This window comes from Heterocephalus glaber, unplaced genomic scaffold, assembly GCF_053883595.1.
Source record: "Heterocephalus glaber isolate CG9 unplaced genomic scaffold, H.glaber_assembly_v1.0 deba00001733, whole genome shotgun sequence".
NCBI classification, from domain to species: domain Eukaryota; kingdom Metazoa; phylum Chordata; class Mammalia; order Rodentia; family Bathyergidae; genus Heterocephalus; species Heterocephalus glaber.
Window position 1 is genome coordinate 17,393,479 of NW_028258444.1, and position 15,499 is coordinate 17,408,977.

Below are 15,499 nucleotides of genomic sequence, written 5' to 3' on the forward strand. Positions count from 1 at the left end.
GCTCTGTTGAGAAAGTCCTTGCCTATGTCTTTAAGAGTTTTACCTGTTTTATCCTCCAACAGATTGTTTCTGTTTTAACATTTAGATCTTCAATCCATTTTGATTTTGGGTTAGTACATGGTAAGAGATATAGGTCTAGATTCATTCAATCTTCTGCATGTATATAGCTAGTTTTCCTGGCACCATTTGTCAAAGAGCTATATCTTTCCTCCAGTGTATGTTTTCGACACCTTTGTCAGATAGCTGAGTGTAGCTGGGATTGTTTTTGCATCTTCTATTCTGTTTTATTGATTCATATGTCTGTTTTTGTACCCTTACCACACTGTTTTTTTTTTTTTAATCACTGTGGCTTTGTAATATAACTTGAAATTTGGGATTTTGATGCCTTCTGCTTTGCCCCAGTTGCTCAGGATTGCTTTTGCTATTTTAGGTCTCTTCTGGTTCCATATAAATTTTAGGATTGTTTTCTTGAGTTCTTTGAGGAATGCTGTTGTATTTCAATTGGGATTGCATTAAATGTGTATATCAGTTTTGGAAGTATGGCCATTTTGACAATAATTGTTCTGCCTACCCAGGAACATTTTCTGATATCCTTTTCAATCTTCTTTTTCATTATAGAGGTTTTCATTAGGTTAATCCCTAAGTATTTAATTTTGTTGAAACTATTGAGAATGGTATTGTTTTCCTAATTTCATTCTTGATGGGTTCATTATTGGCTCCAGAAATGTTATTGATTTTTGTATGTTGATTTTGTAACCTGTTACCTTGTTGATTTTCTAAGAGTCTTTTGGTAGAATATTTTGGGTCTTCTATGCATAGAATCATGTCATCTGAATAAAGATAGTTTGACTTTTTCCTCTCTTACATGTATCTGTTTTATTTCTTTATCTTGCCTGATATCCTTTGCTAAAGTTTCAAGTACTATATTAAAGAAGATTGGTGATAATGGACATCCTTGTCTTGTTATTAGTTGTAGAGGAAAAGCTTTTAGTTTTCCCCCATTTAATGTGATGCTGGCAGTAGGTTTGTCATAGATGGCTTTTATCCGATTGAGGTAACATACTTCTATACTTATTTTGTTTAGAGTTTTTATCATGAATGGATGTTGGTTGTTGTCAGAGACTTTTTTTGCATCTGTTGAGATGATCATGTGATTTTGTCCATGCTTTGGTTTATGTGATATATTACATTTACTGATTTGTGTATGTTGAATCATCCTTGCAACCCTGGGAAGAAGCTTACATGGTAATGATGTACGATCTTTTTGATGATTTATTATATTCTGTTTGCCAGTATCTTGTTGAGGATTTTTGCATCTATATTCATTAAAGAAATTGGCCTGTGGTTTTCTTTTTCAGTTGAGCCCTTGTCTGGTTTTGGAATTAAGGTAATGCTAGCATCAAGGCATGAGTTGGGCACTACTTCTTTCCTTTCAATTTCATTAAAGAGTTTGAGGAGTATTGGCATTAGAAGATTGTAGTTCTTGTAGAAGTCAGTGGTGAATTCACTGGGTCCTGAGATTTTAATAGTTGGTAGATTTTATTACTACCTTAATTTTATTGCCTGTTATTGGATTATTCAGGGGTTTTATATCTTCTTGGTTCAGTTTTGGTAATTCGCATCTATCTAGGAATCTGTCCATTTCTTTATAAAAAGGTATTTTTCTTTGATATCCATAAAGTGATATAATTTTTGCAAGTATAGAAATGTATCATAAATTATAAAGAATGTTCCTTAATTACAGCTCAATGCAACTTAGTACTTTCCTTCCTCCCTAAAAAATGAGAACCAAAAAAAAATATAACTGTATATATATATATAATATAGACAAACCAAATATGAAAAAAATCATTTCCTCTTTGATATAAAAATCAGACTCTCACCTTGAGAGACACACAGACAGACATGATACTCAGTTTGTAAACTGTGGCCAAAGGAGTTTCCTGCCAAGACTTCCTTGTCATCCTCCCCTCCCCCTCACTCCATCTCCTTGGCCCCTCTCCCTACCGCCCAGCAAGGTCCCTGCACCAACCCCAGCTCCACCCCAGCTGACCAAGAGGACTGTTCTTCGCAGGCTGATTAGGTAGCAGCTACCTTGGGAAACGCCTGAATGGGGAACAGCTCCAGGCTGTGACCAGGCTCTGAGAGGCCCTGTTTTGCCCTCCTCCTCCTCCTCAGCTTGGACGAGGCTCTGCCAGCTCCTCCCGGGCACTGGACAAGTGTAGGACCTTGTCCACAGGGAGGCGGAACAGGGTGTCAGCCTTCCCTTCCAGTCCCTCCATGGGTCTGCTTCTTGTCCCACCCCTCCACCTCAGGGTTCTAGGGTGCCACCTAAGAGGAGAGAAGGGATCTAATGAACTTGGGACTCGACTTAAAATGAAAGAAAATCACCTCCCCCTTGACTAAACCTCACACTTGGCTTTCACTGAGAGTGACAGAGCCACTGTCCAGGCTCCAGCCCAGTACAGCAGGACTTACTGGATCAGGAACTGATACGTGCTCGCACTGGGGAGGGAACACTTGGAGATCAAGGTGAGGAGGGTGAGGACTGAAGCCCTATACTCTCCCACTCAGCTGACAGCGCCTCGAGGGCTGGTAGCCCCGGTCCCACGAGGGAACCATCCCAGCAGGTAGGGCTCCCAGTGGGTGCCAGTCCCCTCTTCCCTTGAGGTAAGACACCAACCCAACAGAAAAGTCACATAAACTTCTCTACCAAAAAAAAAAAAAAAAAGGCAAAACCAAGCTGGATCCAAACACAAATCAAGGAGACAGACAATGTGAGGAGCCCGAAGCCCCAGCAGGTCTCTGGCTTCCCGGCATGGTACATTCTTGTGTAATTCAGGAACAGGGGTTCGAGGGCCCCTCTGGGGAGTGGCAGCAAAAAAATAACAGTAGAGTCTCCCTGTGGGCTCCCGGCCAGGCGGGGGTAGACGCAATCTCAGTTTTCCTTGTTCGGGTTCCACAGCTGCTTCCCACAGGGCTGCGCGCCCACGCCTGAGCCCCTGCTCTGCCCGGGCCCCTCCACCACCCCGTGGCAGGGCCAGGCGTGAGGACACCAGGTCCGAGCCTGTTCCTCAGGCCGGCCCGAGTGCCCGCACAGGGTGCCGGGTCTGGTCATCACCCCTTGAGGGGCTTCTCAGTCCCGCCACCGGGGCTTCTGGCGCTGTCGCTCTTCTTCCTGTGCAGGCTCTCGATCCAGCTACAGCTGGGGCTCGTGGTGAAGCTGGAGAGCTCCAGGGAGCTAAGCTGCATGTTCTTGCCCAACATGATGAGCTCCCCAAAGCCCTCCTGGTGGGAGAAGGCATAGCCTGTGCGCCAGGACCCTGTGCGGCCCACCTGGCGTATGCAGCGGTGCTGCGCTTTCTGCTTCTTCCTCACCAGCTGGGTGTAGTGGACCTGCACGCTGACCATGATGACCAGGGATGTGGCCACAGTGACCGCAAAGGGCTGGTAGTCGGCCAGCTGGGTGCCGTCATACTGGGTGGCCTCCGCGAACACCCCGTAGGGGATGAAGAACATGAGCACGGACGTGTAGATGCCATGGGCGATGCAGATGTAGAACTCCTGCTTGTTGAAGAGGAGATTCAGCTGGCCTGGCTCGTACAGCTTGGGGTACTCCATGCTCCGCTGCTCCGGGACGTCCTGAGCAAAGACCCCCACAGCCAGGACCGGAAGGGAGGTGTACACAATGTTATAGAGGGTGATAAAATGCTGGTCATACACGGTCTGGGCCGAGAAGCCGCAGAAGAAGCCCAACCAGAAGTGGACCATGGTGAAAGCGAAGTTCTTGTAGAAGTAGCAAAGGAATTTGCACATGCGCAGGTAGGACCAGCGCCCGTGCACCAGCAGGAGGCGCTGCAGGAACTTGAACCGTGAGAAGGAGTAATCGGAGGCCAGGACAGCCCGGATCCCTTCCTGCCCGCTGATGCCCACACCGATGTGAGCCATTTCGATCATGCTGACGTCATTGGCCCCGCCCCCAATGGCAGGTGTCACGGCCTTCTTGTACATCTTCACCAGTTCCACCCCTTGAGCCTTCTTTGCAGGCACACACCGTCTCCAGAAACTCCAGCTCCATGTCTGGCTCCAGCGCGTGGGCCAGGCTGTGACCATTAACAGCAAGGGCGTATTCCCCGGCGACAGCCTCCAGGGCAGAAGCCAGCTTGGAGGAAGACAGTTTCTCCCGGTAGGAGGAGCCATTGCCTATGGCGTGGGATGAGTCCAGCATCTTTTCCCGGGCTTTTCTGAGTTCTTCTCGCACCTCCAAGACAGTGTGGCCAGTGACTATGAACACCTCTGTCGTGTCGTCTGTCGGCATCTTGCAGGAGTAGCCAATGTTCACGGTCGTCTCTTGCTTGTCTCCAGTCAGCACCCCAAACTTGATGATGGCCAGGGTGAGGAGGGTGGTGGTCTCTGGAACCCCCCGCTGAAGCTTGTCCTCAATGGCTGTCATACCCAGCAGCATCGTGTCGCTCTCGAGCTCCTTGCAGACACTGGCCGGCCTGTCTTCCCGGCTGTCCTGAGCCAGGCTGGCCTGCGGTCGCCTCTCAGTCCATTCCTTGTAGTATTCTTCATCCAGATCCTTGTAGGCCAGAACCAGGGTCCTCTGCCCTTCCCCTGCATACTCATTCAGGTGGTCCGTGGTGGGGCCGAGCAGCTCCTGGCTGGAGCGGTGGAGTCTATCCAGCAGGTAGGCGATGGCTATGTCCATCTCATGGACCATGATGGTTTCGGGGGTGCGACAGTGGAACACGAAACCGAAGTTCCTGGCTTCAGTGACCAGGGCACCCTCGTGTGGAGACTGGGCTTTGTACTGCAGCTCTCTTTCGCTCTTTTCTTCCGACATGACAGTGTGACTCTGAGAAAGGAGGTGAAAGAACTCGTGCTCATGGGTGTCCCCCATCTTGACAGCCTCCATGAGGCTGGGGTCCCAAAACAAGAACTTCTTGTCTGCCAGAGGATTAAAGGAGAAGTCCACAGGCTCGGGGTCTCTCTCCCAATTCAGCTTTGTGTTCCAGGACATCAAACACGTCACTGTAGCTGCGGCCACTGATGGGGCACTTGTTGAAGACCATGATGTTCTGCGTGAGGGTGCCCGTCTCGTCAGAGAAGATGTACCCCACCTGGCCCAGCTCCTCGTTCAGGGTGGTGGTGCGGACCTCCACGGGCTTGCGCTTCTCCACGCAGAACATCTCCTTGTCCCAGGTGATGAAGTAGTTGTGGCCCAGCCGGATGACCTCCACACTGACATACAGTGGGATGGGCATGACGGCGTTGAGGATGATGATATAGGACCAGAAGGAAAGGAAGCCGGAGAAAAAGGCACTGTCAATCGCCTTGTCCCAGGGCAGGTAGACCTGGAAGCACATCCCAACCTCATGCTCCCAGATGGCATTGCCAATGGCAAGGATCACCCCCATGCAGACCAGGAATCCAAAAATCCAGGAAGATGACCAGCCTGAAGCACCACTCAGTGTTCCGCAGCATGCAGCCATGCAGCAGCATGTTCTAGTTGCTCAGGGGGAACTTGTTCTCCTTCCAGTAGAGGGTTCCACCGAATTTGTCCAGTTTGTTATTGGGGAGTTCACAGATCACTTCACCATTGAATTTGGCAAGCTTGCGATGTCGCCCAGCTCCGAGGTGACGAGGATCGCCTGGTGCACTTTCATGTTGGTCTCTCCATCGAGCTCTGCCGTCTCTGTGTAACACAGCCCGTGGGGCTCGCTGCTGGACAGGAGCAGGAGATCCCTGGCCACAAACTGGTTATTTTCAAGCATGATAATGTCACCAACACAGGCATTCATCCACTGCTCCAGCTGGAGGCTGAGACTGACAGTTGTTCACCTGATAATCAGTCTTGTGTCGGAAGTAGTCATCAGTAGCATCTTTAACAGCTGAGATGGTGAGGACCAGAACCAAAGGCACAATGGTGGTGAACCAGGACAGGGAAGAGATCTGTGGGATTAACTGGGGTGCTTTTTGCACACAGTGCCATCTCACACAACAGGGTCCCAGCAATCCCATGGGAGACCCTCAGTGCTCCGTGCGTGGTGCCTGCCAAGGCTGCCCCATCGAGCCCATGCTGGGGCTGGGGTGGGGGTGCTTGCTGGGCTCTCCCAGACTCCTGCCCCCAGCTGTGGCCCACTATGCCGCCCGGCCTGCTACTGAATCTGTCCATTTCTAATGTTTTCTCCAGTTTGTTGGAATACAGATTTTCAAAGTAGTTATCAATAATCTTCTGGATCCTGGTGCCGTCTGTTGTAATATTGCCTTTTTATTTCTAATTGTATTGATATCAGTCTTTTCTTTCCTTTTTTGGAGAAGGTAGATTGGCTAAGATTTGTTTAGTACACGTGCTGCGGAAGGGAGCACATCTAATGATTTGTTTATTTTGCTTATTCTTTGAAGAATCACCTCTTCATTTCATTAATTTTTTTTTGCTTAAATTCTTTTATTGGTACATTTTAGGTGTACAATACGTTTACATTTATCATTGGGTGCTTGTACCTGTACATGATGTATCTTGATTCTTATTTTTCCCCCATTACCTGTGCGCCCTTCCCCCCCTCCACCCTTCCCTATTTACATAGACTTCGTTTCCATTTTTTTCTTTTCTTATAATTTTTCCTTTCCCTTCTTTCCTTTCACCTTCCCCTCACACTTCCCCTACCCCTTTGAACCTTTTCTTCCTATTTCAAATTATCAATTATTTGTTTTAATCCTTATTTACACTTTCAGTTTCTTATGTTACAGAAACTATTTGGTATTTACACATGTGTGTCCTATTTATTTCACTTAAGAGTATGGCTCCAACATGCATGCATTTAGCTATAAATGTCTCTAGTTTCTCATTCTTTATGGCTCAGTAGTACTCCATTTTATAAAAATACCACATCTTCTTTATCCAGTTTCCAGTTGATGGGCACTTGGACTGTTTCCAAGCTTTAGCTATTACAAACTGTGCCGCTATAAACATGGCTGCACATATATACCTGTGGTATGATTCTTTTAATTCTTTTGGGAAAAAAGCCAGTAGGGGAATAGCTGGGTCAAATGGGACCTGTAGTCCTAGTTCTTTGAGGTATCTCCACGGTGATTTCCACAGTGGTTGCACCAGTGTGCACCCCCACCAACAACGGAGAAGGGTTCCTTTTCCCCCATACCCCTGCCAGCATTTGTTTTTGGTTGATTTCTTGAGAGCAGCCATTCTTTCTGGGGTGAGGTGGAATCTCAGTGTTGCTTTCATCTGCATCTCTCAAATGACCGGTGATATTGAACATTTTTTTCATATATTTGTTTGCTGCTTTTACTTCTTTGTCTGAGAAATGTCTGTTCATTTCAGATGCCCATTTTTGAATTGGGTCTTTGAATTTGGGGGGTCTGATTTTTTTCAGTTCTTTATATTTTCTAGATAGTAGTCCTTTGTCTGTGGTATAGCTGCTAAAAATTTTTTTCCCACATTGTAGGTTGTCTCTTAGCTCTGTTGGTGGTTTCTCTTGCAGTGCCGAAGCTTTTTAATAAGATGGGATCCCACTTGTTGATTCTTTGTGCAAGTTCCTGTGCCACTGAGGTTTTGTTCATAAAATCTTTTCCTATACCAATGTCTTCAAGAGTTCTACCTAAGTTATCGTCCAGCAAATTTAGTGTTTCTGTCTTAATATTTAGATCTTTAATCCACTTCAATCTTAGTTTAGTGCATGGTGATAGATATGGTTCAAGTTTTAATCTTTAGCAAGTTGAAATCCAGTTTTTCCAACACCATTTATTAAATAGGCTATCTTTCCTCCAACGAGGGTGGTAGGCTCCTCTGTGAAAGATGAGGTGGCTGAGTATGTCTGGAGTTGTTTTTGCATCTTCTAATCTATTCCCTTGGGTCTGTTTCTTTGCCAGTACCATGCTATTTTTTTTTTTTATCACAATAGCTTTGTAGTATAGTTTCAAGTTGGGGGTTGTGATACCTCCTGCCATGTCCCTGTGGCTTAGAATTGCTTTTGCTATTCTAGGTCTCTTCTGGTTCCAAATGAATTTTTGGATTGTTTTCTCTAGTTCTGTGAAGTACATTGTTGTAATTTCAATTGGCATTGTATTAAATCTATATAGTAGTTTTGGAAGTATGGCCATTTTCACTATATTTGTTCTTCCTACCCAGGAGCAAGGGATGTCTTGCCATTTTCTTATATCCTCTTCGATCTCTTTTTTTCAGAGTGCTGTAGTTTTAATTGTAGAGGTCTTTTGCTTTCTTTGTTTGATTCCTAGATATTTCATTTTTTTGGATGCTGTTGTAAAAGGAATTGTTCCCCTAATTTCTCTCTCAGTGAGTCTGTTATTTGTGTATAAGAAGGCTATATATTATTATTATTATTAAAATTTTTGGTTCATTTAAGGCTATTGTTTTTTGAGTGTTGACCTTGTATCCAGCTACTCTACTGAATCTGTCAATTAAGCCTAGAAGCCTTTTGGCAGAGTTTTTTGGGTCTTCTATATAAAGTATCGTATTGCCAGAAAATAATGACAATTTAACTTCTTCCTTTCCTCTCCTTATTCCTTTTGTTTCTTTCTGTTTTCTAATTGCTGTGGCTAATGTTTCCAGAACTATACTGAACAGGAGTGGTGATAGTGGGCATCCTTGTCTTGTTCCTAATTTTAGCATGAAAGTTTTCAGTTTTTCACCATTTAGTGTGATGTTGGCTGTTGGTTTTTCATAGATAGCCTTAATCAGGTTGAGATAAAGACCTTCTATTCCAATTTTCTGTAGGGTTTTTATCATGAATCACTGTTGGATTTTGTCGAATGCTTTTTCTGCATCTATTGAGATGATCATATGGTTTTTATACTTGGTTCTGTTAATATAGTGTATTACATTTATTGATTTATGCATGTTGAACCATCCTTACATCCCTGGGATAAATCCAACTTGGTCAGGGTGTATGATCTTCTTGATGACCCTCTGCATTCTGTTTGCCAGCATCTTGTTAAGAATTTTTGCATCTGTGTTCTTTAGGGAGATTGGCCTGTAGTTCTCTTTTTGGGTTGGGTCTTTCCCTGGTTTTGGAATCAAAGTAACACTTGCTTCCAGGAATGAATTTGGAAGCCTTGCTTCCCTTTCAATTTCCTTGATGAGTTTAAAGAGTAATGGCGATAGTTCTTCTTTAAATGTCTTACAGAATTCAGCAGTGAAGCCATCAGGACCTGGGCTTTTACTTTGTTGGTAAATTTTTTATTACATTTTCAATTTCACTCATTGTAATTGGGGTGTTTAGAATTTCTATATCTTCTTTATTTAACTTTGGTAATTTGTATGTATCTAGAAATCTGTCCATTTCTTCTGTGTTTTCCATTTTATTAGAGTATAGTTTCTTGAATTAGGTATTGATGATCCTCTGGATTTCTGCTGGGTCTGTTGTGACTTCACCTTTTTCATTCTTAATCACATGGATTTGAGCCTTTTCTTTCCTTTTTTTGATAAGCTTGGCTAAAGGTTTATGAATTTTATTTTTTCTTTCAAAAAATCAACTCTGATTCATTGATTTTTTGTATCATTCTCTTAGTCTCCATTGCATTGATTTCTGCTCTGATCTTTATAATTTCCTCTCTTGTATGAGCCTTGGTTTTGTTATGCTCTTCTTTTTCTAGGAGATTGAGGTTCTGCATTAAGTTATTTATTTGAGTTCTCTCTCTTTTCCTAATATGCGCATTCACTGCTATGAATTTCCCACCTAGAACTGCTTTCATTGTGTCCCATAGATTCCTGTATGTTGTACTGGCATTATCATGTAGTTGTAGAAACTGTCTAATTTCTTCTTTAATTTCCTCCGTGACCCATTGGTTGTTCAGGAGGGTGTTGTTCAATTTCTATGTGTTTTGTGCTTTCTTATGTTATTGATCTCCAATTGTATTGCACTATGGTGTGATAATATACAGGGGGTAACTTCATTTCTTTTACACTTACTTAGACATGTCCTATGAGCTAGCAAGTGGTCTATTTTGGAGAATGACCCATGTGCAGCCAAAAAGAATGTGCATTCTTATTTTGTGGGGTGGAACACTCTGTAAACATCTATTAAGTCCATTTGTTTAATAGCTTGGTTCAGCTTTGGTTTTCAAACCAAAACTAATTAAGAGAGACAAAGATGGTCACTACATCTTTGTGAAGGGAACAATCCAAGAGGAAGAATTGACAATTATAAATATATATGCACCAAATACGAATGCCCCCAAGTATACAAAACAAATATTAATGGACATGAAAAACCAAATAAACACTAATACAGTTGTAGTGGGGGACCTCAATACCCCACTATCACAAATAGACAGATCATTTAGACAAAAAATTAACATTTCATTAATTTTTTACATTTTTTTAGTCTCAATTTCATTAATTTCTGTTCTGATCATTTTACCTTTCTTCCTTGGACTAAATTTGGATTTGGATTGTTGTTGTTTTTCTAGAAACTTGAGGTGCATGATTAGATTGTTTATTTGAATTTGGTCTTTTTTTCTAATGTAATCATTCTCAGTAATAAAGTTCCCTCTTAGGATTGCTTTCATTTTGTGCCATGGACCCTTGTGTGTTGTGCTGGCATTATCATTTGATTCTAGGAATCATTTTTTTAATGTAGAAAATCAAATTATTCCACTATAAGCACTTACATAGTTAGTCATGGAGAGTAACAGGCCTGCTGGTGAAACAGGTCACCTAAAATGGAGATGGTATTAAACTAGTGGTCAAGGACTAACTTCTTAAAAAAAAAAGCAACTCTTATCAGGGTTTAATTTACTTTTACAAACAAATATAAGATATCAAATTACCCTTCTCAACTTCACAGTCTACCCGAGGGATAACCGTCAGGTGAAAACATACATCTTTACAACTTGGTGGTCCCAAGTTAAAACAACAACAAAAAACAACAACCATTTCACAGAAAAGAAAAGAATAATATGAAAACAGCTCAAGAAATACACTAACAAGCAAAAATATATAGGGAAGGAGGAACATGTAGCTTTGGCTTAACTGAATAAACTAAGAGGAGACTGGTCTGCGTAGGAAAAATGTGCATCCTGGAAAGTCAGGTATGAAGATTTAGAGTAGGAATCTATCACTTGATTCTCCCCTAATTCCTGTATAAAAACGACATCTTGCAGTACTTATACTTCAGGGCTCAGACACCTAACCTCACTTGGGTCTATTCCTTACTCATTTTAGCCTTTACTGAAACAAGTCTGAAAAACTTGGAGATTTATCTTAAGAAGAAAAATAATAACACATTACATTCCCCCTTCTGTAGCTACTTTAGACCTGGGTTTGTTAATAGAAAACTCCTGAAGAAAATTGAAATATAAGTCTGTGGCTTTGCTGAATCAACTACCCCAGTTAATATTTAGAAAACACCCACTTTTTGGGCCAATAGTATTGTTGGTGCTACCTATTGTGGAGGGATAGCTGGACAAAGTCTGTGTGTCTCAAAACCAGTGTTAAATCAATCTCAGGGTTGAGAGGAAAAAAGGGGGGTCTAAAATCACAAGGGCAAATATATTTAGGATCCTTGTGCTTCTGGATCCACAATTCCTTCAGGGTCTTCATCATTATAAATGGTCTCTGCCATCTGCCACACTTGCATTATATTGTCTTCTGATACAGAACAAATCACCAAAGGTTCATTTGGATTCCAGGAAAAATCAGATATCTTGTCAGTGTGACCACCATGAATAAACAACAACTCAGGTGGGCCATCTTCTGCATCTTCTGGAGATTGCTCTTCTCCAATTTTACTAGCACAAAAAGATAAGTCAAAACAGATTTACCCTTAAATCCCAGACATTCAGTCTGCGATCAGTACCACTGGAAGCCAGAATAGTCTCATTGTGAGGTGACCCCTGAACCTGGAATATTTCATCCTTATGTGATTCAAAGGAATGCAATTTAAGTTTCAGATTTCTTAGATCCCACAAAGCAACAGTCTTGTCAGCTGATCCTGTGGCACGAATGAATTCACTATAAGGAGTGAAAGAGAGGCAATTCACTTCAGCAGTGTAAGCATCAACTGAGTGGCTTGGTTTGGAAGTGTTGTTTGACTGAGTAACCTAAATCATAAGTTTCTGGTCATTAGCAACTGATCCAGAGACTCATGGAGCAGATGCCAGGAAACATCTTCTACTACTGCTGTATGGCCTGTAAAGATGGTCTTTGCATCCATCAACTTTCCTTCCTTTGGAACAGCACTGATGTCCCATAGGCAGATGGTATGTTCATCTGAAGCACTAAGTAAGTGCCCACTGAGATTTGGGTTCCAAGAAAGCCCATAGCCTTCCTTCTGATGTCCATGAAGATGCAAGTCTGGGTTGCACTCTCCAGAGGCGTCTGGTTTAGAAGGATGCTTTGTATAATCAAAAACAAGAACATCACTGGATGGAGTCTTTGTTGCAATGATGCAAGGGTTCTGGAGCATATAACGGGCCCTGTTTACTTCTCCTTCATGGCTGATCTTGATTTCTATTTCAATTTTCCCACTAATGGAGCCAAAACCTCCAAATTCTCCTTTCTCACAGTCAGTATGATGCATCAAACTGGGCATCATTGTTAGGGAGCTGTACGCTGGCTATCTCAAGGTGGTTTTGTTCTGCGATGTGTGTGTGCCCAGGACAAGTCGATGAATGCTGAAATCTTTCCCTTCTAGTTTTGGAAAATAAGTTTAATGGAATAAAAGGTGGATTAGCTATGCACTGTTTACAAAGGGTTAGAAGGAAAACAACTGCAAGATACCTAGGAATTATTTAATTTCTTCTGTGACCCATTGAGTGTTAAGAGTGAGTTATTTAATGTCCAGTTGTTAATAACATTTCTGTGTTATTTCTTTTTCAATTGATATCTAGTTTCAGTGCACTATGATCTGATAGGATACATGGGGTGATTTTAATCATTTGTATTTATTTAAGCAGGCTTTATGGACTAGTATGTAATCTATTTTTGAGAAAGTTCTATGTACTGCTGTGAAGAATGTTTTCTCTTGTAGTAAGAACATTTTGTAGACATATACTATATCCATTTGTTCAATGGTGTGGCTGATCTCTGATGCCTCTGTATTCAGTGCATATATGTTCACATTTGTTATCTCTTCCTGTCAAATAATTTTCCTTAACTAATATGGAATGACCTTCTTTGCCTCTTCTCATCAGTTTTGGTTTGATAGAATAAAATTGCTAACCTGCCTGCCTTCAGGGTCCTTGTACATGGAGTATCATTTTCTATGTTTTGATTTTTAGTCTATGAATTTCTTTGTGGATTAGATGAATTTCTTGAATGCAACAGACTGTTGGATTCTGTTTTTTGATCCAGTCTGCCAGTCTGTGTCTTTTAATTGCTGAGTTGAGGCAATTTACATTTACATTGAAAATTATCCCTGAAAATTGATTCATTCCTGACATTGTATACTTTTTATGTTGTTGGCTCTTTTTTTTGGTACCGGGGATTGAACTCAGGACCTTGTGCTTGTGAGGTAGGCGGTGGAAACACTGAGCTAAACCCCTGGCCTTATGTTGTTGGCTTTTTAATTTTCCTCTTTTTAAAAAACCACTCTCTCTTTTTTTGATATATTCATTCTATCTGACTTTTTGGGTTTCTTACCTTTATTGTCTCTGTCTAGGATATTCTTGAGTGTTTTGTTTTTGAGTGTTAGTTTGGTGTTGTTCATCTATCTGTTAAAGTATTCTTTGTTATGAGATGTCCTTATATCTTCACCAATTTTTACAGATAGTTTTGGAGGATATATTAGTCTGGATTGAAAGTTGTTTTCTTTTAGGGTTTGAAACACTTCCTTCCAAGCTCTTTTGGACTTTAAAGTTTGTGTTGAGAAGTCTACTGTAATCCTTATGAGTTTACCTTTATACATGATATTTTGTTTTTATGATGGCTTTTAAGATTCTTCCTTTTTGTTGGACACCTCAGATTTTGACTAAGATGTGGATTTGGAGCTTCTTTTTCATCATAGTAAGTGACCTGTAAGCCTTGCTTACTTGTATGTTGCATTATTTCCTTATACTTAGAAAGTTTTATGTTATGATTTCTGTAAACACGTGTGCTGTTTTCTGTTTTCTCGCTAACTAGAACTAGTCCTCGGTTAGTCATCTTAGCATTATCTAGCAGCTGGTGAATGCATTTATCTTGTTCTCTTGTTTTTAAAGCTGCTCTGAGTAAATTTTCATGGATTTCGATTTAATCTTTCATTTCTGAAAAGTTGTTTTCAAAATGCTCACTTCTGCTGTTTATGAAATCTATAGAATTTTTTTTATCTCTGGAATTTTTGTTTAGCATTTTTTTCATGGAGTCTATATCTTTGGAAAATTTGTCATTCATTTTTCAAACCATTTCAATCAGCTCTTCCAATTTTTTATTTGTTCTCCTATTTCCACATTAGTTATTCTGCATGCTAGTTCCACTCTTTTTTGGGTTATGTCCTCTTTGAACTTGCCAAGTTTCTTCAGTTCCTCCTTAAACCTTTCACGCATCTCAGCTATCTGGTGTTTCCTTTCCTCTGCATCAGTGCCCTTTAAATCTGCTTAAGAAGACCTGGGAGAATTTGTAGGCATTTTGTTGCCTTGTGTTTTCAATGTTCTCTTTGTTTGTGTGTGTGTGTGTGTGTGTGTGTGTGTGTGTGTGAAAGTTGAGGTCAAATAGAGTGAATAGGGCTTGTTGCTGATATGAGGATCTTTTTAGTTAGGTCCTATTTTTCAATGATACGTTCTTGGCATTTGTCCAGTGATGTTGCCTATCCTTTTAACCTATTCAATTTAATTGGGTTAGACCCTGTGTTGTAAGGAGAGAACTTCTACTTCTTATAAGAATATCACCAGAACCAAGCATATATCATTCATAAACTTTAAAATTTGTAATTTCAACATTTTGTCAATACCCTTCACAGCCTATATTGTACTAGGATGTGGGGGATTGGGATTCATGAAAAGGAGGGATAAAGGGAAGGTATGTCAATGGAAGAGAGGAAAATAAGAAGAAAATAGGTAAAAAATGCACAGGAAGTCAGACTGTGTTGGAGTTATTTTATATTGGGTAAAGGGCCAGTGTTGAGAGAGTTTAAGAATATTTTTGTAGGCAAGAGGATGTATGCAGATAGGAAGAAGTGTATTTAGAGATTGAGTGAGCCTGTGAGATTTTCAGTGCATGTTAATGTTTGTGGGTAATTTTGTTAGGTGCCTCTAATTCCAACTTCATTAAGGGTTACACTGATATGCCTTTAAATAGTACTGTTTAATTTATAGCATTGGTACGTTCTTATTCTCTAATGCACTTTTAGAGTCCTCTGTTGTATTTATGTCATTAGATAGATGGAGAGGAGGAGGGGGAATGCAAGGAGGCAAGATAATGAGAAGAGGAAAATTGAATATGGTATGGAAAGAGTAGGAAGTACACTAAATGAGAGATTAGATCTGGGAGAAACTCCTGAAACTTAAAGTATTGTAATCAACCAATACCAATAAAGAAGAACAA

The 15,499-nt window shown here is 41.4% G+C and overlaps 1 long non-coding RNA gene and 2 pseudogenes across 1 annotated transcript in view; 1 reads left to right on the forward strand and 2 right to left on the reverse strand.

Moving 5' to 3' along the window:
* Nucleotides 1-15,499, forward strand: part of LOC147821508 (uncharacterized) — a 60,238-nt gene that overhangs the window by 25,477 nt on the left and 19,262 nt on the right. The window lies entirely within an intron of this gene.
* LOC101713064 (phospholipid-transporting ATPase ID pseudogene) lies at nt 3,118-6,027 on the reverse strand (annotated as a pseudogene).
* Nucleotides 11,535-12,674, reverse strand: LOC101712696 (histone-binding protein RBBP4-like; annotated as a pseudogene).